The sequence below is a fragment of the Populus alba genome, chromosome 8 (genome assembly GCF_005239225.2).
Source record: "Populus alba chromosome 8, ASM523922v2, whole genome shotgun sequence".
NCBI classification, from domain to species: Eukaryota; Viridiplantae; Streptophyta; class Magnoliopsida; order Malpighiales; family Salicaceae; genus Populus; species Populus alba.
This window is the reverse complement of record NC_133291.1, coordinates 19,637,054-19,658,841: the sequence shown is the minus strand read 5'-3', so window position 1 is coordinate 19,658,841 and position 21,788 is coordinate 19,637,054. Positions and strand designations below refer to the sequence as shown.

The 21,788-nt window shown below is 35.0% G+C and overlaps 2 pseudogenes; one reads left to right on the top strand and one right to left on the bottom strand.

The window, feature by feature from the left end:
* LOC140955891 (uncharacterized) overlaps positions 1-21,788 on the bottom strand; it is a 200,426-nt pseudogene that overhangs the window by 112,091 nt on the left and 66,547 nt on the right.
* On the top strand, positions 10,147-15,001 carry LOC118051337 (uncharacterized; annotated as a pseudogene).

Genomic DNA, 21,788 nt, shown 5'->3' with positions numbered 1-21,788 from the left:
TGGAATAATCAGGAGGAGAAGCTTCAGGTTAAGCAGAGCATCTCGAGAGAGAGCTCTTTATTTTTTTTTTTTATCAAAATGTAAGTATGAATTATAGATAAAAAAATAACAAGGCTGGTGACCCGGCAAGTTAATAAACAGACATGTACAATCTGCCCAAAAGAAAGCCAAAAAGCTAACAAATGCCTAGACAGGCTGCGACCATACAAACATGAATAATTAGTGGGGAATAGCCTCCCCACGAAAACATATACATATAGCCTATCAGACAGGTTAGCAAAGAAACCTATTTTATGATAGGTGTCTAAAATAACCAGCCTTGAATACACAGCTGTCATCAACCTGGTATCCCATATGTAGAACCCGCTTGGACCAGCTTTATGTAGCCAGCCTTGAAGTTAATTCCACATAAGAATACACAGCTGTCATTAAACTTGCAACCCATATGTCTGCCAAAGAAGAACCCGCTTGGACCCACCCATGCATTGCCCATGTAGCAACCAGACCACGTGAAATGCAGCAAAATGAAAACAATGTTCATCTTCCTCATATAGAAGCAGCTAGCCTTGAAGTACACAACTTTCATCAAACTTGCATCCCATACGTCTACCACAGAAGAACCCGCTTGGACTAGCCCATGCATCACCCATGCAGCAGCATCATAGCCAAACCACGTGAAATGCATCAAAACAAAAACACTGTTCATCTTCCTCATATAAATGCAGCAATTCCCATCAACCAACCAGTAACAAGAATTAAACAAAAGACTGCCCTGAACATCTTATGACACGACTAAAAGCTTGATGTCTTTTCCCAAGTGCAGGAGTGTCGAAGTAATAAATAACCCGGCAAGACCGGGGTCGAACCACAGAGAGGTTAATTGTATAAATTATAAATAACAACACAACAATAACAACAATAACAATAATAATAACAATAGTAGTACTAGTAATAGTAATAATAATAATAATACTCAGTACGTGGCGTTGTTATACCTGAGAATGATCTAAAAGATCGGGTCACAGGTTTCCAGCCTATATACTGAGTTTATGAACAGATAATAATAATAATAATAATAAATAATAATAACAACAACAATAATAAAGAAGAGAAGGAAGAAATTAATGAGAACTTTGAGTTGAAAGATTAATGTAAGGATTAAACAACGATAAAAATAAATGTCAAGGTTAGAGGATCCACTAATGGTACTTCAAACAAGTATAGTATAAACTCTTATTACTCAATTGGAAACCACACATAAAGGAGGTTTCCAATCAGATTATAAATTGTTAACATGATTACATTAGTTATCTTATTCGAATAAAGCTAATACTTGTAAATGTTGGCAGGCATTCATGATTATAACTTATGTTAACAACAAATCAAGTTCCTTTCATAGCTCAGGTGTCGGTTATACCATACAGTATGGCTATGAAAGTACCAAGTATTTGTTGTACCAAGTGTTATACAACATAAATCTAGATTAACCATTTAACAAGCAAAGTATTAAAAGTGAACAAGATAACAAATATTAAACATGTTAGTATCCAACGTTAAGGTCCATGTTAAATTTATATTATACTTATTCTTACACCATTAGTGTACCCTTTTCACCTTGACATAATTAACTTAGCTAAACATAATGAAAGAAAGAAACATAGATGAACAAGATAAGAACATAAATGAGAAAGAAGTTAACTAAGTAAAGGAAAGGAAATGAAGTGCATAAACTTGATATTAATGAAAGCAAAACATAAGCAATACAAAGAGAGAAAGCAAGAGCATGATCTTGATCTGGAAACCAAGATGCCTCAATACATGGTAAGTGCCTCCTTTTATAGGCCAAAATTTGGAACTATTGATTTGTTAATTAATTGATGAGTGGGTGGCCACATCTTGACTTGGTGACAATCCTTATCTTCTTGTCTGAACAAGACGTCATTGCTAAAATCATAATTTGCCCAGAATCCTCAGGAATGTTCTAGGAAATTTTCTCAGCTTTCCAACAAAAAAAAGATGAGGTCATTTGGACTTCTAGAACTCAAGATATGGGCTGAACACTAAATAGTGTCTGGGCTGCAGGACAGCTTCGGACTTCTTCGTTGTTCCTTTTTAAACCGGAGTTGTGGTATATAAACTTGTGAAGCAACTAAGCTTGATAATTGTAGCAGAACTATGTTATTAAACTTAAGGAGAACATTCGATCAAATCAACACAAGCAGACAACTTGGTTGTTAAGATTAATGAATTTATGTGCATCTTAAGGCTGCCATTGGATTAAATCATTAGTGCAGACACTGTGATTGTTTGTTGGTTAGGGCTAGTTATATGGCGGATCCGTTAATTAATCAACATTAAGAAAAGATAAAATTCATAATATAAACTGGAGTTTCGTTTCAAGGATCGGTTCTAATTTCTGTTGGTGGATTTGTGTTTGCAACCAAGGTTTGTTTTCTTGATAAATTTCAGTTTCAATTGATTTTGTTTGCTAGTTTAATTGCTGCCATAGTTTAGATAATCAGAAACCAAATCCCCCCAATTACATAACGTACAACATAAAAATCTGACTTCAAACTTCCTCGTGGGATCGACCCCTTGCTTGCTCTATACTATCTTGTGTGTTGTGTTTTAAGCTAGAGTAATTAATTTATGCGACCGTGACATCGCAACAGCAAACCAGCAAGAAGATCGGATATAGGACAATTCATGAGGGAAGAACCCCATGATGATGTAGAGGGAGATGGAACCCCCTAAATATCCAGATATGAAGACATTCTGAAGTGAGAGAGGTAAGAGCTGGCCTACCACTTTCAGTTCGAAGAAATGCACAACAATGAACAATACTTGAACAATGGGGACACCCATGAAATTGGCCATCTCCAAGGCAATCTTCAACAGGACAGATCAAAAACACTCCCTTTCACAGCTTGCATAGTCGAAGCATTGACCATAGTGGCCTCAGTTGCACTGGCAGCAGCTTTGGGGCAAAGAGGCCGAGTATGTCCAATGACATTACAATAGTTATAAAATTTGGGTAGAGCTTCATAGACTTCACCGTACTCTGATACAACATGATGCAATTCTTCACCAGAAAGACATGGGGAGGCAACATCTTTTTCAACTCTGCCAACAAAGAAATCTTTTCTGTTCTTTCTGAACCTGTGATTAAGTGGCAAGAAGCGACGGTGATAGTCAAAAAAAGAAGCTTTACCTCCGTTTGCTAGCGTGAATGCCTTGTTGTTTTCCATGCAGTATGGACATGCGAGTTTCCCATGCGTGCTCCAACCAGAAAGCATTCCATAAGCTGGAAAATCACTGATAGTCCACATCAAAGCCGCCCTCATAAGGAAATTTTGTTTCCTCGATATATCATAAGTCAGAGATCCGGAGAACCACAACTGCGCCAGCTCATCTATCAACGGTCGAAGACAAACATCTATATTCCGCCCCGGGTTGCTTGGACCGGGTATGACAGTAGATAGAAACATGAACTCTGGCCTCATACACATTCCCGGTGGCAAGTTATAAACTATGAGAATGATCAGCCAACAAGAATAGGGAGCAGCAAATGACCCAAATGGGTTGAACCCATCTGTACACAACCCAAGTCGAACATTCCTTGATTCAACAAAAAAGTCAGGATGCACACTGTTAAAGCTTTTCCATGCTTCGCCGTCAGAAGAATGCACCATCACACCATCAACGACATTGTGTGTTTGGTGCCATGTCATGTGCTCAGCAGTCCTTGGTGACATAAATAACCTCTGTAGTCTAGGTGTGATCGGGAAATATCTAAGTTTTTTATATGCCACTAGAGTCTTCCCCATGCCAGTTCTGGGTTTGTAACGGGAATGCTCGCATGTCATGCACTCGGTCATCTAAGCATTTTCAAGGTAGTATAACATGCAGAAGTTAGGGCACATGTCAATTTTCTGGTATCCTAAACCGAGGGGTTTCATCATGGACTTCGCAACATAGAAGTTCTCTTTGAGCCTGTTCCCTTCATGTAAAATGCTTCTTGCCCAATCAATAATTTTTTCATACCCGGCCTCACTCAACCCGTGATCTGACTTGATGGTGAACACCGGTGCCACGGCCGATAATTTACTGTGGTTTGTGCAACCATCCCATAATGGTTCGTCAGAATCTTTCAACAAATCAAAAAACCTAGCTGCCTCTGCATTAGGTTCTTCTTCTACGATTGGACATTGATTGACATTATCTTGATTCATTCTCATTGCATCCATAACCATGTTTCTGTAAGGATTAGTGTTGTCATTTGCCGCTTCATGCACGTTGCTAGCACTAGAAGTTGACCCAACCACCGTTTCTCCCATTCTCCTATTACTAACAAATACCTCTCCATGTGCATACCAACACTCGTAATCCTCCACAAACCCTTTGTGTAGAAGATGCATCATTACAACATCCAGATGCAGATACTTTTTATTTTGACACTTCCTGCATGGACACCTAATACCGCCTCTAGTAAAATTTCTGGGAATAGATGTTGCGAAATTAATAAAACCCTGAACCCCGTTACAATAATCCATCCTCCGCAATCCTTGGGGTGAATCTAGATACATCCATGAACGATCATCCATGACTTCTATCGAACCTCTATAAAAAGGACCCATTAAGCAAGCTCTTAATTATTTCAAAACATAACATGTAATTCGGTAATTCTACAAATTAAGTTTTAACAATTTACAAACAAATACAATCTTACAAAATCTAAAACAAACCATAACAAGTATAAAATTATACATTCATATACTACAAGTTTGTTTGAGAAATAACAATAAAACATGTACATCTACTAAAAAAAAATACATATACTAAAAAAACAATAAAATTGACATTTAAATGTTAAAATTTTAAAAGATAGAATTACTTACAAAAAATGATAAAATACATCGGTAAATTAGAACACGGATGCTGTGACCATAAAACTTCAAGAAATACAACTTGTTGTGCTGAGATGAGGAAGATTTTTGTTTTAGGGCGAGGGGGGGCTGGTTATTTGCAGATGGAGAGGGTTAGGATTAGGAAAAAGAAGGAGAAATGGGGGAGGAGAGTGTCGGCAGAGTGGCCATATATTCACTTTTGCCGACGGACTTACCAACGGTTTTATTCCGTCGGTGAATACGTCGGTGAAACCGTCAGTAATTCTGACGGGCAATCGACACGTCACCGCACGGACCTGCTATTCAAATCCCTTGGTGATTCCGTCGGTATTTTTAACGGTGCACCGGTCGCGTCACTGGTACGGATCTGGCATTTCAAATCCATCGATGATTCCGTCGGTATTATTGACGGTGAACAGGTCCCATCACGCGTACGGCTCCCCGGTTTTCATTTCGTCGGTGATTCCGTCGGAAAAATCACACACCAAAACCTCCGCGCCTTTTTTTTCATTAATTCTGAATTTTCTGTCGGTAATTCGATCGGTAATTACCGACGGACTATATCCGTCGGCAATTACCGACCAAATTACCGACAAAAATATTCCATCGGTGATTTCGACCGAAAAATACCGATAGAAAAAATTCCGTCGGTGAGTCCGTTGGTATTTAGCGAATTTCTGGTAGAGTCCCATTAACCCAAGGCTGCCTCCCTCATACACTAAATGAATCTTTCTCTCAGCTAGTACCTAACCAAGATGATTTGCTGATTCTAAAAACTCTTTTTCTTTCCAGGACTGGATCCACCAAAAACACAAATATTTTTTATGTGATGACTTGAGGAACTTGCTATTTTTAAACACTTCTATATATGTTGAATGTATGGGTTGAGTAGAAATGAAAGGAAGTAAGAGAAGAATTTATAGATGAAAAATTAAAAATGCAATCATACCACCTATATGTAAGCTAGTTGTAGTCTCACACACTCTCTCTCTCTTTCTCTCTTTATTTATTTATTTATTTTGAAAAACCATGTGTATATACAGGTAGTTGTGATTGTGGCTCACATCTTCCCTTGGTTTTACGTCCAAGAACAACTTAAATATCCTCTATGGGTCGGGGATAGGCTTCCCATCTAGTTTTCTTAAAAACTGGCAAACAAGGTCTTTTCTAGTCAAATTCCCAAGACTAAGTCAAGCATGTTCTTTATGGAATTGTGACCATAAATCATGAATTGCACGATGCACATCTCCACTAGGATGCGTCTCAAGAGTCAATAGAAGATTATCTAAAGACCCTTTACTCAGGCCATCCTTAATGAATTGTATTTTATCTTTACAGTTTACAGATACCATTCCTAAAAAATGACATGTCGCATTACAAGTTCATCTGGCACATATGTGACAGACTTTCAGTCGTTTTGCAAGACGTTTTTCACAAAAGTGCTTTTACCTGTTCTAGGCATGTATGAAATGTAAGAATTGGAGGACTTACCTAATAATCGGATAATGCAAAACTTAATTTTAGATATTTGATTATGTTGAATGCTTGAGATAACCATGCTTGTTAAAAAAAAAAAAAAAACTTGCATTCGTATATGAATGAGACTTGTTTAGGATCAACATTACTTTTTTGGATTCATTATTGTGTTGAACATTGCATGCTTTAATTTGGGATAGATAATATCTTATAAATCAAGATATAGCATACTTTGTTTTTTAGATTATTGAAGTACATCTTTCCTTGTAAAAGTTGTGTGAGTTGTGTGATTATGCATGAAAGATGAGTGTGATGCTTTACTTGTGATTATCCCTTTTGATCTAGTCCTAAACAAGGTTTAAGTAAATAGAGTAATAATTATTACACAAATAAATAAATAAATGTGTACAAAGTTCTATCTACTCCAATGTTTTGAGTTGCTCAGTAACTAGGGGTATTCATCACAAATGTTTATCTTTATGTCAAACAGCAGCTTGAAATATGAGTATGCAAAGCAATTTAAGTTTGTGACTTTGTGAGTAACCGGGTGCATTCATCACAAATGTTTGTATTCGCGTCAAAAGGGAAGTGACCACTTAAAGAAAAAGAATAAATAATATCTTAAAAAATAAATTTATATAGATATTTCTCTAGTTTGCTACCTTGTTTGTAGTAGTGAGAAGGGAAGATTACAAGTTGAGTTTTCGCGTGAATCAATTATGTTGGTTGCATGATAAATACGATTGAATTTGGAATTTTGTATGGATGTTTGATTTAGAGAATGTGAGTATGCTTATTTTTCTTTATTTGCTATTGTGTACACTAAGTTAAAGATACCAATGTTTGCATGATATGTCCTTTAAGTGTGATGAGTCGAGCCTAATTATGTTATTATTATTCTTTTTATTTCAAAGGTTTTATGTTTTGTTTTGCTTGAGGACTAGCAAAATCTAAGTTAGGGGGTGTGATTGTGCATCAAAAGTTTCATTAAGTCTTTTATTTTACATATGTATTTATTGTTTTTATTTGGGTTTTTTATAATAAGTGATGTGCATTTTAGTAATGAAGTTTCTTTTAATGTTTCGATAGGTTTTTGGAGCTTAAATGAATTATTTCAGAAAATTCAATGTCGGAATTCGGAACAAAGAATTGAAGAGAAATTTAGTTGAAGATTGAAGCAAAAATCAATTATATTCCAATTCTAGAAAAGAATATCATATGATCTATTTCAAGCCCAAACTTGCATTATGTTGTGTGCAAACTTCAACCATCAAACACTCAAGGTTTCAATGTCAATTTTAGCCTAAATAATAGGTACATTTGTATACTTATTTGATGCTTAAATTCAGCCCCAAATCAGCCTCCAAATCAGCGCAAGCACAATCCATGATCTTACATGTCCACACAACAAATAACATTTGATTTATTTTGGGCAATTCATTGATCCAAGAGGGCAAGCACATGGATGGAAAGCTGGATGGGACATTGTGACATTATCTTGGGTCAAAAAGAAGAAAGAGACAGCTCATAAAGGAGGAAGAAAAACGTGCACCAAAGTGTTCTCCAAGCTGGCCTGATTTGATTTTCCAGAACACCTTTCGGTGTTTTGCCCATAACGTTTGACTCAGATGTCCAAATCAGCTGTTCTTTAATGATATGGAAAGCTAACCGAATGGCCTATAAATATGTGTCTAATAGCCATCTCCAAATGAGGCTTCTAAGAGGGTCGAATTTCTGTCCAAAGTTAGAGTCAGATTTGTATCCGAATTTTTACTGAAATTGTGTTGTGTTCTTTTTTGTAGATTTCGGTTCTTTAGTTTGTAAAACTTATTATTTCAGTTTGATTCAAGTTATTTCATGTTTGTTAAAGTGTTCTTATATATAATCATGGTTGGCTAATCTCTTTCTTGGATCCAAATCAAGGATGATGGTGATTGAAGTGAGCTCTTTAAGATTTGAATGAATCTTAATGTTTATCTTCTCATTTTCTTCATGAATGTTTTGTTATTGCAAAGAAATTTTAGAAATCATTTAGGTAATGTTATAACCTTGAATTTTTATGCACAAACCTTAGTTTTGGTATAGAGATTGCTTGATTCAATGTCTTACTTAATATGAAAATACTTGTTCATTCTTAAGCAATGATCAATCTTCATCCTTTTAAACTTCATTGTAATATCTTCCGATCTAATATCACCATCGTTGATATTAGGTTGAGTTATCTTATATATGTTGAAGAAATCACCAATACATCACAATTAAAATTGATTTGGACTAAGACTTACTTTTTCTTGTCATTTAAAATCTATTTACATTTTTTTTCATCTTTGAAAACAAATCCATCAATTATTTTCAACCAAGTTATTGTTAATTTAATTTCTCTCGATTTTTTTTTGTTACCTAGCTTAATTTTCAGATCTAGCTCTCTGTGGATATGACCTCGATCTTACCGAGTTGATTGCTACATCGCATACTCATTCACTTGCGAGTTAAAACAAGCCAATAAAAAAAGGCGGTCAAGCAATTTTGGCGCCGTTGCCGGGGAGCTAGCAAGTAAAGGTAACAAATTTATATTTGATTATTGGAAAATAAAAAAAATCATATAAATAAAAAATCAAATGGCTGGTTTTACCGCCTAAAAAAAAAAAATTGACCTCAACTTTTCGGATATTGGACCGTGGATTGGACTATTAGTTGTTGGAATTTGGTTGGTTCAACCATTTTTCTTTTATTGTCTATTCTAGTTAGTTTCTAATATTTATTGCTTATATTATAAGGCTGGTTTTACCGCCTCTTGTTTATTTTATTTTGTTGTTGTTATTTCTCTTATATTTATTGTCTGAAGTTCTTGGCCGGTTTTACCGCCTCTTGTTTATTTTATTTTGTTGTTATTATTTCTCTTATATTTATTGTCTGAAGTGCTTGGCCGGTATTACCGCCTCTTTATTCATGCTTGTTATACTTATCTTTTAATGTTTATTGTTGTTAATATTGCTTATTAGTTGGAGAGTGAATTTCTTAATTTGTTGTATTTTTATTTTTGAGCTATTACTTTATCTTTTAAGTTTCATTTACTTTTATTTGAAATTTTTTTTCCTTTCCTTTTGTATTCATATAATTGTTATATTATTTTTTTTTATTATTATGGCTAATGTTGAAGATGTAGAGGGTGAAGGGAGTGTTCAAGGTAATGGACCTCCACAATTCAATGATTAACCTAATTTTTGAACTCTTAGAGAGTATCTTCATCAGGCTAGACAAAGTACACCTTCGTGTATTATCTTGCCTCTTAACCAACAAGCTTTCAATTTGAAACCAAGCATGATTGAACTTCTTCCCACATTTCACGATATGGATTCTGAAAATCCATACATACACATTAAGGACTTTGAAGAGGTATGTAATACTTTTATTGATAGAACATGCACTAAGGAAACTATTCGGCTTGAATCGTTCCCATTCTCTCTAAAGGACAAAGCCAAGCTTTGGCTAAACTCCTTCCGTCCTAGGTCTATAGGTACATGGAGAGAAATGCAAGCTGAATTTTTGAAAAAATACTTCCCCACTCATAGGACGGTAGCCTTACAACGTCAAATGATGAATTTTTCTTGTAGTTCAAATGAGTCATTTCACCAAGCTTGGGAAAGGTTCAAAGACTTGTTAAATGCATGCCCCCACCATTGTTTTGAGATGTGGAGGTTAGTGAGTTTCTTCTACGACTCTCTTATTGCAGATTTTAAAAAGCTAGTGTCAACCATGTGTAATGGTGAGTTTTATGACAAAGAACCAAGTGAGGCCTTCGATTTTTTTTGATCAATTGGCTGAAAACACAAAGCAATGGGAGACTTCTCTCCCATTTTATGTTGAGTCTAGAAACACCATTTCTCATTCAAGTAGGAAGTTCCAATTGAAAGAGACTAATGGCCTCAATGCTAGATTAGCCTCATTGGCTAGGAAAGTAGAGTCTTTTGAGATTAAAAAAGTGCATGTCATGAGTGAACAACAAGAGGAAAGTTGTGTTGTTTGTGATAGCAAAGGGCATAGGACAATAAAGTGTCCTACCATTCCAGCCTTCAAGGAAGTGCTATATGGCCAAACTGCTGATTCGAGTAATGTTAGAAAGCCATTTTCAAACCAAGTAGGCAATCCCTACTCTGAGACCTATAATCCTGGATGGAGGAACCATCTAAATTTTGGATGGAGAAATGAGGGTTCTTCAGTACCTCAAACATTTCAACCTCCACCCCAACCATTTCATGCTCCCACACATAACGCGTACCAACCACCTCATAAGAGATCCCTATAGGATACTCTTCAATAATTCATGCAAATGCAAGGAGGAATCAACAACCAAGCTTACAAATTTCAAGACCAGACCAATAGGACCTTAGATGACATTCGAAGTCAACTAACTAAGTTGACTCAATCACTAAGCATTCAAGAGAAGGGAAAGATCCCAGCTCAACCAATGCCAAATCCTAGAGGTCAGGTACACATGAGTGAATCCTCACTTAGTGAACCTTCAGACCATGAACAAGTCCAAGCCATCACTACCCTTAGAAGTGGAAAGATTGTTGACAAAGCTATAGGTTTTGGGATTCCTAGAGGTATTGTGGAGGAGAAATCTAGGGAGAGTGAAGAGGGAATCAAAACACAAGTGAAAAAATGAGAGTTTGAGTGACAAAGAAGGCGAGATAAATGAGAAAGAGATGAGTGAGAAAAGAGATGATTCAAGAAAAATTGGAGTGAAAGTGAGTGATTTAGAATTTGTTCCTAGAGCACCATTTCCATAGAGGATAGGGAAACCTAAATATGATCTTATGAACTCGGAAATCTATGAATTGTTCAAACAAGTGAAAGTCAACATTCCACTCCTTGATGCAATTAAACAAGTCCCATCTTATGCAAAGTTCCTTAAGGACTTATACACAGTCAAAAAGAGATTGAATGTGAAAGAAAGAGCCTTTCTAACTGAGCATGCTAGTGCCATCATCCAGTTTAAGACCCCTCCCAAATACAAAGATCCTGGTTGTCCTACCATTTCATGCATTATTGGAAGTCATAAGATAGACCAAGCTTTGTTGGATTTAGGAGCAAGTGTGAATTTGATACCCTACACTGCTTACGAACAATTAGGTTTAGGAGAAATCAAGCCTACTCGAATCACCCTTCAATTAGCTGATAGGTCAATCAAGATTCCTAAGGGTATTGTTGAGGATGTGTTGGTCCAAGTAGATAAATTCTACTTTCCTGTTGATTTTGTAGTGTTAGACACCGCACCTATTCAAGGTTCTAATGCTCCCATCCCAATCATCTTAGGTAGACCTTTCCTAGCTACATCTAATGCTTTAATTAACTGTAGAAATGGGGTGATGAAATTGTCTTTTAGGAATATGAATGTGGAGATGAACATATTCAATGTCTCCAAACAAATTGGTGAACATGAGGACATTAGAGAGGTAGATTTGATCCAAACAATTTGTCAAGAACACTTTGAGAGAGAATGGGTAAAGGATCCATTGGAAAGAACTTTAATTCATAATGAAAGACTTTATTCTTTGGAATGTGTTGATGAGGAAGTAAGAGAACTCGAGACTTACCTGGATCTAATGCCTATTATGTCAATAGGTCAATGGGCCCCATCGTTTGAGCCTTTGATTTCACACCAAGTGAAAGTTGAGGCATCTCTTGTCCAACCTTATAAACCAGAAAGGAAGCCTTTACCTAGTGATCTTAAGTATGCATTTCTAAGGGAAGATGAATCATATCCTATTGTGATTTCATCAAAACTTAGCATAGAGCAGGAACAAGAACTTTTGAGAGGTGAGAAAACACAAGAAAGTAATTGGGTGGACAATCACTGACTTGAAAGGAATTAGCCCTCTTTTATGTACACATAGAATTTATCTTGAAAAAGAGGCTAAATCTGTGAGGCAAATGCAAAGACGATTGAACCCAAACATGAAAGAAGTAGTGAGAGGTGAAGTGCTTAAACTACTTGATGCATACTTCATTTACCCCATTGCAAACTCAAAATGGGTTAGTCCAACCCAAGTTGTCCCTAAAAAATCTGGAGTCACGATAGTGAAGAATGAAAATAATGAGCTAGTACCAACTAGAATCCAAACTGGATGGCGTATGTGCATTGATTATCGTAAGTTGAACATGGTGACTAGGAAGGACCATTTTCCGCTTCCATTTTTAGACCAAGTGCTTGAAAGAGTAGCCGGAAGAGCTTTCTATTGTTTTCTTGATGGATACTCAGGTTACAACCAAATTGAGATTTCTTTAGAAGACCAAGAAAAAACCACTTTCACCTGTCTTTTTGGTACCTATGCTTATAGAAGAATGCCTTTTGGCTTATGTAATGCGCCAGCCACTTTTCAAAGGTGTATGATGAGTATCTTTAGTGACATGGTGGAAAATTGTTTGGAAGTTTTCATGGATGATTTTTCAGTTTATGGGGATTCTTATGAGTTGTGTCTGATCCATTTAGAAAAAGTTCTTGAAAGATGTGAAAAGAGCAATCTTGTACTTAATTGGGAGAAGTGTCATTTTATGGTGACATATGGCATTGTCTTAGGTCACATTATGTCTTCAAAAGGGATAGAGGTAGATAAGTCAAAAGTTGAAGTCATTCAAAAATTACCTACCCCTAGGACTGTGAAAGATGTGAGATCCTTTTTAGGACACGCTGGTTTTTACCGAAGATTCATTCATTCTTTTAGTACCATTGTCAAACCATTGTGTAACTTGTTGTCACAAGATGTCCAATTTGATTGGACATCAAAATGTCAAGAAGCTTTTGAAAAGCTTAAAGGATTGTTGACCACTACACCAATCATGCAAGCTCCTGATTGGTCTTTACCATTTGAACTGATGTGTGATGCTAGTGATTTTGCGGTAGGGGCTATTTTAAGGCAAAGAAAAGATAAGAAGCCTCATGTCATTTATTATGCTTGCAAGACTTTGAATGATGCTCAATTGAATTACACTACAATCGAAAAAGAACTCTTAGCTGTGGTCTTTGCATTAGACAAGTTTAGGTCTTATTGGTTGGATCTCTTGTTATTGTTTTCACTGATCATGCAGCATTGAAATACTTGCTCACAAAATAAGATGCCAAACCACATTTGATTCGATGGATCCTCCTACTCCAAGAGTTTAACCTTGAAATTCGAGATAAAAAGGGAGTAGAGAACGTAGTGGCTGATCATTTTTCCTGTCTTTCAAGCTATAAGACCATAATTGATGAATCTCCAATAAATGATTTCTTTGCTGATGAAAATTTATTTTGTGTAGGTACTGTTTCCTACATTGGCTCTCCATGGTATGCTGACATAGCAAATTACCTAGCCACAAGTCAGATTCCTTCTCATTGGTCTAAACTTGATAAACAAAAATTCTTGCGCAATGTGCGTACTTTTTTTTTGGGATGACCCCTACCTATTTAAATATTGCCCTAACCAAATTGTTAGGCGGTGCATCCCTGATCATGAAATTCCAAGTGTCATTAATTTTTGTCATGCATTAGCCTATGGTGGGCATTTCTCTTCCAAAAAAACCACTGCCAAGATCTTGCAGTGTGGTTTTTATTGGCCCACTATGTTCAAAGATGTCCATGCCTTTTGTGTTGCATGTGACCGATGCCAACGACTAGGTAACCTCACTAGGCGTAACATGATGCCCCTTAACCCCATTCTTGTTTTGGAAATATTTGATTGTTGGGGGATTGATTTCATGGGACCTTTTCCAAGTTCATTTGGCTACTAATTCATCCTTGTAGCTGTTGATTATGTGTCTAAATGGGTGGAGGCCATTGCATCTCGCACCAATGACCATCGAGTTGTTGTCAAATTCTTGAAAGAAAATATTTTCTCTCGTTTTGGCATGCCCCGGGCTATGATTAGTGATGGGGGAAAGAATTTTTGTAACAAGCCGTTGGGATGTTGATGAGAAAATATGGTGTAATTCACAAGGTCAGTACCCCCTATCACCCACAGACTAGTGGCCAAGCTGAGTTGGCAAATAGGGAGATCAAGAACATTTTAGAGAAAACAGTCAATCCAAACCATAAGGATTGGTCCCTACGACTAGTTGATGCTTTGTGGGCATATCGGACTGCTTACAAGACCTCTTTAGGAATGTCTCCTTATAGGCTAGTTTATGGAAAACCTTGTCATCTCCCTGTTGAGATTGAGCACCGTGAATATTGGGCCATCCGGCAATTCAATGACAATGAAAACGAGGTTGGAAAAAATAGAAAGCTTCAATTGGATGAATTAGAGGAGGTGAGAAATGATGCATTTGAAAATGCAAAAATTTCAAAACATAAGATGAAAACTTTGCATGATAAACATATTCTTAGAAAATCCTTTCATGTTGGTCAAAAGGTTCTCTTATATAATTCACGATTACATCTCTTTCCTGGGAAGTTGAGGACAAAATAGATTGGTCCATTTGTGATTAAATCCATCTCTAAGCATGGTGCATTTGAGGTAGAAAATCCTAAGAATGGAAATGTTTTCAAAGTAAATGGTCATCGATTGAAACCTTATCTTGAAAACGTTGTGGCTGAAGTTGAGACATTGGATCTTGAAGATCCAATACCATTGTAGTATCAGAAGTAATGAGTTTTTAATTTTATTTTTATTTTTTTTCTTTCTTCCATCTCTTATATTTTCTTGTTCATGCATTAGGGACAATGCATTATTTTAAGTTGGGGGGGCGTGAGGTTCTTTATTTTAAAAAAAAAAATCAATGTTTTCTTTTAGTTGTGATATGCAGGTTAAAAAAAAAATCAAGCAAGAAGTCAGCTCATGTCCAATTCAATCAGACATTCATCCTTGAAAACAAAAGGGGAGTAACAGTTTTCTAATCTTTATACTTTTCTTCTCTTTCTTTTTTACATTAAGGATAATGCAAAACTTAATTTTAGATATTTGATTATGTTGAATGCTTGAGATAACCATGCTTGTTAAAAAAAAAAAAAAAAACTTGCATTCGTATATGAATGAGACTTGTTTAGGATCAACATTAAATTTTTGGATTCATTATTGTGTTGAACATTGCATGCTTTAATTTGGGATAGATAATATCTTATAAAGCAAGATATAGCATACTTTGTTTTTTAGATTATTGAAGTACATCTTTCCTTGTAAAAGTTGTGTGAGTTGTGTGATTATGCATGAAAGATGAGTGTGATGCTTTACTTGTGATTATCCCTTTTGATCTAGTCCTAAACAAGGTTTAAGTAAATAGAGTAATAATTATTACACAAATAAATAAATAAATGTGTACAAAGTTCTATCTACTCCAATGTTTTGAGTTGCTCAGTAACTAGGGGTATTCATCACAAATGTTTATCTTTATGTCAAACAGCAGCTTGAAATATGAGTATGCAAAGCAATTTAAGTTTGTGACTTTGTGAGTAACCGGGTGCATTCATCACAAATGTTTGTATTCGCGTCAAAAGGGAAGTGACCACTTAAAGAAAAAGAATAAATAATATCTTAAAAAATAAATTTATATAGATATTTCTCTAGTTTGCTACCTTGTTTGTAGTAGTGAGAAGGGAAGATTACAAGTTGAGTTTTCGCGTGAATCAATTATGTTGGTTGCATGATAAATACGATTGAATTTGGAATTTTGTATGGATGTTTGATTTAGAGAATGTGAGTATGCTTATTTTTCTTTATTTGCTATTGTGTACACTAAGTTAAAGATACCAATGTTTGCATGATATGTCCTTTAAGTGTGATGAGTCGAGCCTAATTATGTTATTATTATTCTTTTTATTTCAAAGGTTTTATGTTTTGTTTTGCTTGAGGACTAGCAAAATCTAAGTTAGGGGTGTGATTGTGCATCAAAAGTTTCATTAAGTCTTTTATTTTTACATATGTATTTATTGTTTTTATTTGGGTTTTTTATAATAAGTGATGTGCATTTTAGTAATGAAGTTTCTTTTAATGTTTCGATAGGTTTTTGGAGCTTAAATGAATTATTTCAGAAAATTCAATGTCGGAATTCGGAACAAAGAATTGAAGAGAAATTTAGTTGAAGATTGAAGCAAAAATCAATTATATTCCAATTCTAGAAAAGAATATCATATGATCTATTTCAAGCCCAAACTTGCATTATGTTGTGTGCAAACTTCAACCATCAAACACTCAAGGTTTCAATGTCAATTTTAGCCTAAATAATAGGTACATTTGTATACTTATTTGATGCTTAAATTCAGCCCCAAATCAGCCTCCAAATCAGCGCAAGCACAATCCATGATCTTACATGTCCACACAACAAATAACATTTGATTTATTTTGGGCAATTCATTGATCCAAGAGGGCAAGCACATGGATGGAAAGCTGGATGGGACATTGTGACATTATCTTGGGTCAAAAAGAAGAAAGAGACAGCTCATAAAGGAGGAAGAAAAACGTGCACCAAAGTGTTCTCCAAGCTGGCCTGATTTGATTTTCCAGAACACCTTTCGGTGTTTTGCCCATAACGTTTGACTCAGATGTCCAAATCAACTGTTCTTTAATGATATGGAAAGCTAACCGAATGGCCTATAAATATGTGTCTAATAGCCATCTCCAAATGAGGCTTCTAAGAGGGTCTAATTTCTGTCCAAAGTTAGAGTCAGATTTGTATCCGAATTTTTACTGAAATTGTGTTGTGTTCTTTTTTGTAGATTTCAGTTCTTTAGTTTGTAAAACTTATTATTTCAGTTTGATTCAAGTTATTTCATGTTTGTTAAAGTGTTCTTATATATAATCATGGTTGGCTAATCTCTTTCTTGGATCCAAATCAAGGATGATGGTGATTGAAGTGAGCTCTTTAAGATTTGAATGAATCTTAATGTTTATCTTCTCATTTTCTTCATGAATGTTTTGTTATTGCAAAGAAATTTGAGAAATCATTTAGGTAATGTTATAATCTTGAATTTTTATGCACAAACCATAGTTTTGGTATAGAGATTGCTTGATTCAATGTCTTACTTAATATGAAAGTAGTCGTTCATTCTTAAGCAATAATCAATCTTCATCCTTTTAAACTTCATTGTAAAATCTTTCGATCTAATATCAGCATCGTTGATATTAGGTTGAGTTATCTTATATATGTTGATGGAATCACCAATACATCACCATTAAAATTGATTTGGAACCAAGACTTACTTTTTCTTGTCATTTAAAATCTATTTACACTCTTTCATCTTTGAAAACAAATCCATCAATTATTTTCAACCAAGTTATTGTTAATTTAATTTCTCTTGATTTTTTTTTGTTACCTAGCTTAATTTCCAGATCTAGCTCTCTGTGGATATGACCTCGATCTTACCGAGTTAATTGCTACATCGCACACTCGTTCACTTGCGAGTTAAAACAAGCCGATCATAAAAAGCGGTTAAGCATAAGAGTCACACCAAAAAGAAACATAAAAACAATGTGAGAAAAAGAATCAATCTTTATATACAGGATCACCCAATTCAATAGAGTCATGTTCAAATGAAAAATTATCAAAGTAAACTTTCAAACGATGCCCATTTACCTTGAAAACATTGTCATTCATTGGATTCTCGATATCACAGGCTCCATATGGATACACATGTTTCACAATAAAAGAACCGCTCCATCTTGATCTTAGTTTTCCTGGAAATAAATAAAGTTGATAATTATAAAGCAAGACTTTTTGACCAACATTGAATGTTTTTCTTAGTATTTTCTTGTCATGAAACTCTTTGATTCTTGCTTTATGAATTCTTGAATTTTGATATGCATCATTTCTTATTTCCTCAAGCTCATTTATTTGTAATTTTCACAGCTGACTAGCATCATCAAGGTTTGAATTGAAAGCTTTAATAGCCTAATAAGCTTTGTGTTCAAGTTCTACAGGTAAGTGAAAAGGTTTTCCATAGACTAGTCTATAAGGTGACATACCTAATGATGTTTTATAAGCAGTTTGATAAGCCTAAAGTGCATCATTAAGTCTTAAAGACTAGTCTTTCCGATTAGGGTTCACCGTTTTCTCCAAGATCTGTTTGATCTCCATATTAGCAAGCTCTACGTGTCCACTCGTCTGAGGGTGATAAGGGGTGGCAACTTTGTGTATGATTCCATATTTCTTCATTAAAGACTCAAATGGCTTGTTGTAGAAATGTGTTCCACCATCATTTATCATGGCTCGAGGGATTCCAAATCGACTCAAAATATTATCTTTCAAAAACTTTATCACTGTTTTGTGATCATTTTGAAACACATTTTGAAACATAATCTACTGCGACTAATATGTACACGAAATCAAATGATAGAGGAAATGGACCCATGAAATCTATACCCCAATAGTCAAAGATCTCAATGACAAGAATAGGATTTAAAGGCATCATATGACGTTTTGAAATAGATCCTAACTTTTGACAATTTTCACAAGTCTTGTAGTGTAAAACCCGAAAAAAAAATCAAGGCTGGATTAAATTAAAGGAATTAAACTAAACTAGAAAGAAGTAGGGGCAAAATGAATACACTTAAAGAAAATAGGGCCTAAATACAAATAAGAATAATTATAGAGCATAAGTACTCCTTTTCTCACCAAAAATAGATCTGCGGATAACATACAGAAAGAAAAGAGGGAGTTTTTATATTCATTTTTACAAATCAAGATAGAAACACCAAAATTTCAAAAACCCATCCAAGATTAAGGGTTATAGGTAGAATAAACACTGGTGGGAAAGGGATTAACAAGAAGAGAGGAGGGGAAGGTCGGCTGTCATTAGAAAGAAAAGGAGGGATCGAAACTTTGATTCGTACCGGGTAAGGTATTCTAAACCTACTCTTACGAGTCATTTCAAGTTGATTATGAATTGATGCCTGGATGTTAATTTATAGATTTTAGTTCTTAGACTTAAATTGAGGAAAAAATATGAGTTGCTAAACTAAAGAACTTCATGTGTTGTGTGTAAATGGAAAGGTTGATGAATTTGGATAGTTTTGTCTCTTGATTTTTAGAGAGATTTCGGGTAGGAGGAGGAAGGAATTAGGATTGGATTCTTCACAGAAATTGTAGTTTTAAATGATGGCTAACTAATTAAATTGGTCTTGCTCAATTTGGAGGTTATAGAACTCCAGCTATGGGTCACCAACTGAGACAGTAATAGTTCAAAAATGAGACAATGACAATTCAATGTCTAGACAGTGACAGTTCAAAAACGAGACAGTAACAGTTCAAAAATGAGACAGTGATAGTTCAATGTCTAGATAATAACAGTTGAACAATAACAGTTCAATATCTAGACAATAACAGTTCAAAAATGAGACAGTGACAGTTAAAAAAAAATGAGACAGTAACAGTTCAAAAATGAGACAATGACAGTTCAATGTCTAGACATTAATAGTTGGATAGAAACAGTTCAATGTCTAGACAGTGACAATTCAAAAACGAGACAGTAACAGTTAAAAAATGAGACATTGATAGTTCAATGTCTAGACAATAATAGTTGGACAGTAACAGTTCAATGTCTAGACAGTGATAGTTCAAAAACGAGACAGTAACAATTAAAAAATGAGACAGTAACAGTTCGGGATTTAAGCAAAAATAATTCAAATATATATATATAGGAATGATAACTGCAGTTGCACAAAAAATGACAATATTAATGGGTGAAATAAGAAAAACATAAAATATTAAAAAAAAATAACTGAAAGAAAGACTTATTGGTTGTTGATATGTTTATAATAAAACTTATCCTTGAGTGAGGAGAATTTATAATAAACCTGTGAATTTCAGGAGGGACCATAGGTGTGGTGCAACAACAACAGGGGAGTACAAGTAGCGCTTCTATTGCAGGTAGGTGAATCACACCTATACTTCCTAGTTAATTTCCATGATTTATTTATATTACCAATGTGAAATGTGAATTACTAAATGTATGGATATTCAAGGTGAAAAGTTGTGTGAGTTGCCAAATGATGAAATTATCACTGACAAAGGAAATATGATAAGTATGATTTGAGGCGTAAACTAGCATACATTTAGTGTATGTTAGGATCCTGAGTAAGGGGATCACCATGTATCGGTTAGCATACATTTAGTGTATGTTAGGATCCGATAAAGGGATCGCCACGATTGGACTAGCATACATTTAGTGTATGTTAGGATCCCGGGTAAGGGGATCACTATGTATTGGCTAGCATACATTTAGTGTATGCTAGGATCCCGGATAAGGGGATCACCTTACATCGACTCATATGGGGTGACGATGATGGTACCTGTGAAATTGGTATAGGTAATGTGATAAGCAAAAATAATCATGTTCGATCTCATAAAGTCTGGAATGAAGGTTGAACATGGCAGAGGAAACATTTATTAATAGTTGGATAAGGAAGAGATTGTAATACAAACTAGAAGGGAGAAGCGAATGAACTATGAATGTATTTTACCCTATTGAAATTGTTAGATGTTTGTGTTGTCATATTTATTGTAATATTTACCTTTCAATAATATGTATTTTTTTTCAGGATCATGACATGCACGATAAGAGTAGATCCTAGCTTATGTTCCCTTCTTGTAATCTAGGTTCTAGGGAGTATACCCTTGTTTTTTGTAAACATGAAATGTTTGTACAATTTAATTTGTATAATTAATCTTTAAACTTGATTGAATGAATTTAACCATGTAGTTCATATAACCATACTTCATGCCTATATAATTATACTTATTTATTTTTATCTATCCATAATGATATTTTGTTATATAATGCATATTGTAATATTGTGGTTGAGTATAAGTGTGGAAATTGAAAACCCAGGATGATTGAGTCGAGAATTAAGTTATGAGATGCGAGCTATTAGAAGTGTAAATAAATTTCATGTCAATAACTTGGGACCTTCTGGTATAGGGGGGAACTCCGTTGAAATTCTGGTAGATTTTAATACGAAGACCATGAACATATATATATATAAAATTATTATGTTATTGACATGAGATTGTCGTTTTATCCTGGAATGGGGGATGCTACATGTAGAATGCATGTGAGTCCTTGAACATGGTGGGCCAGTAAAATCCACTTTGTAAAATTTTTGCAGTTGTCTTTCTTAATAAGAAATGACCCTCACATACCTTAGAATGATAAAATTTAATGACACTACTTACCTTATTGTCAGGAATGCATCTTTGAAATATTTGATCAGTACAATATTTGAATAAATAAGGGTCATCCCAATAAAAGTTCTTCACTTTGTTCAAGAACTTTCTTTTATCTTGGGTACTCCAATGAGCTGGCAATTGTCCTCAAACAAGAAAATTAACAATATTAGCAAACCAAGGCATTGTAGAGATAGAAAATAAAGATTCATAAGGAGAGTAGTCATCGATCAGTGTGATGTCAGATCTCAAATCGGTTGTCAATCT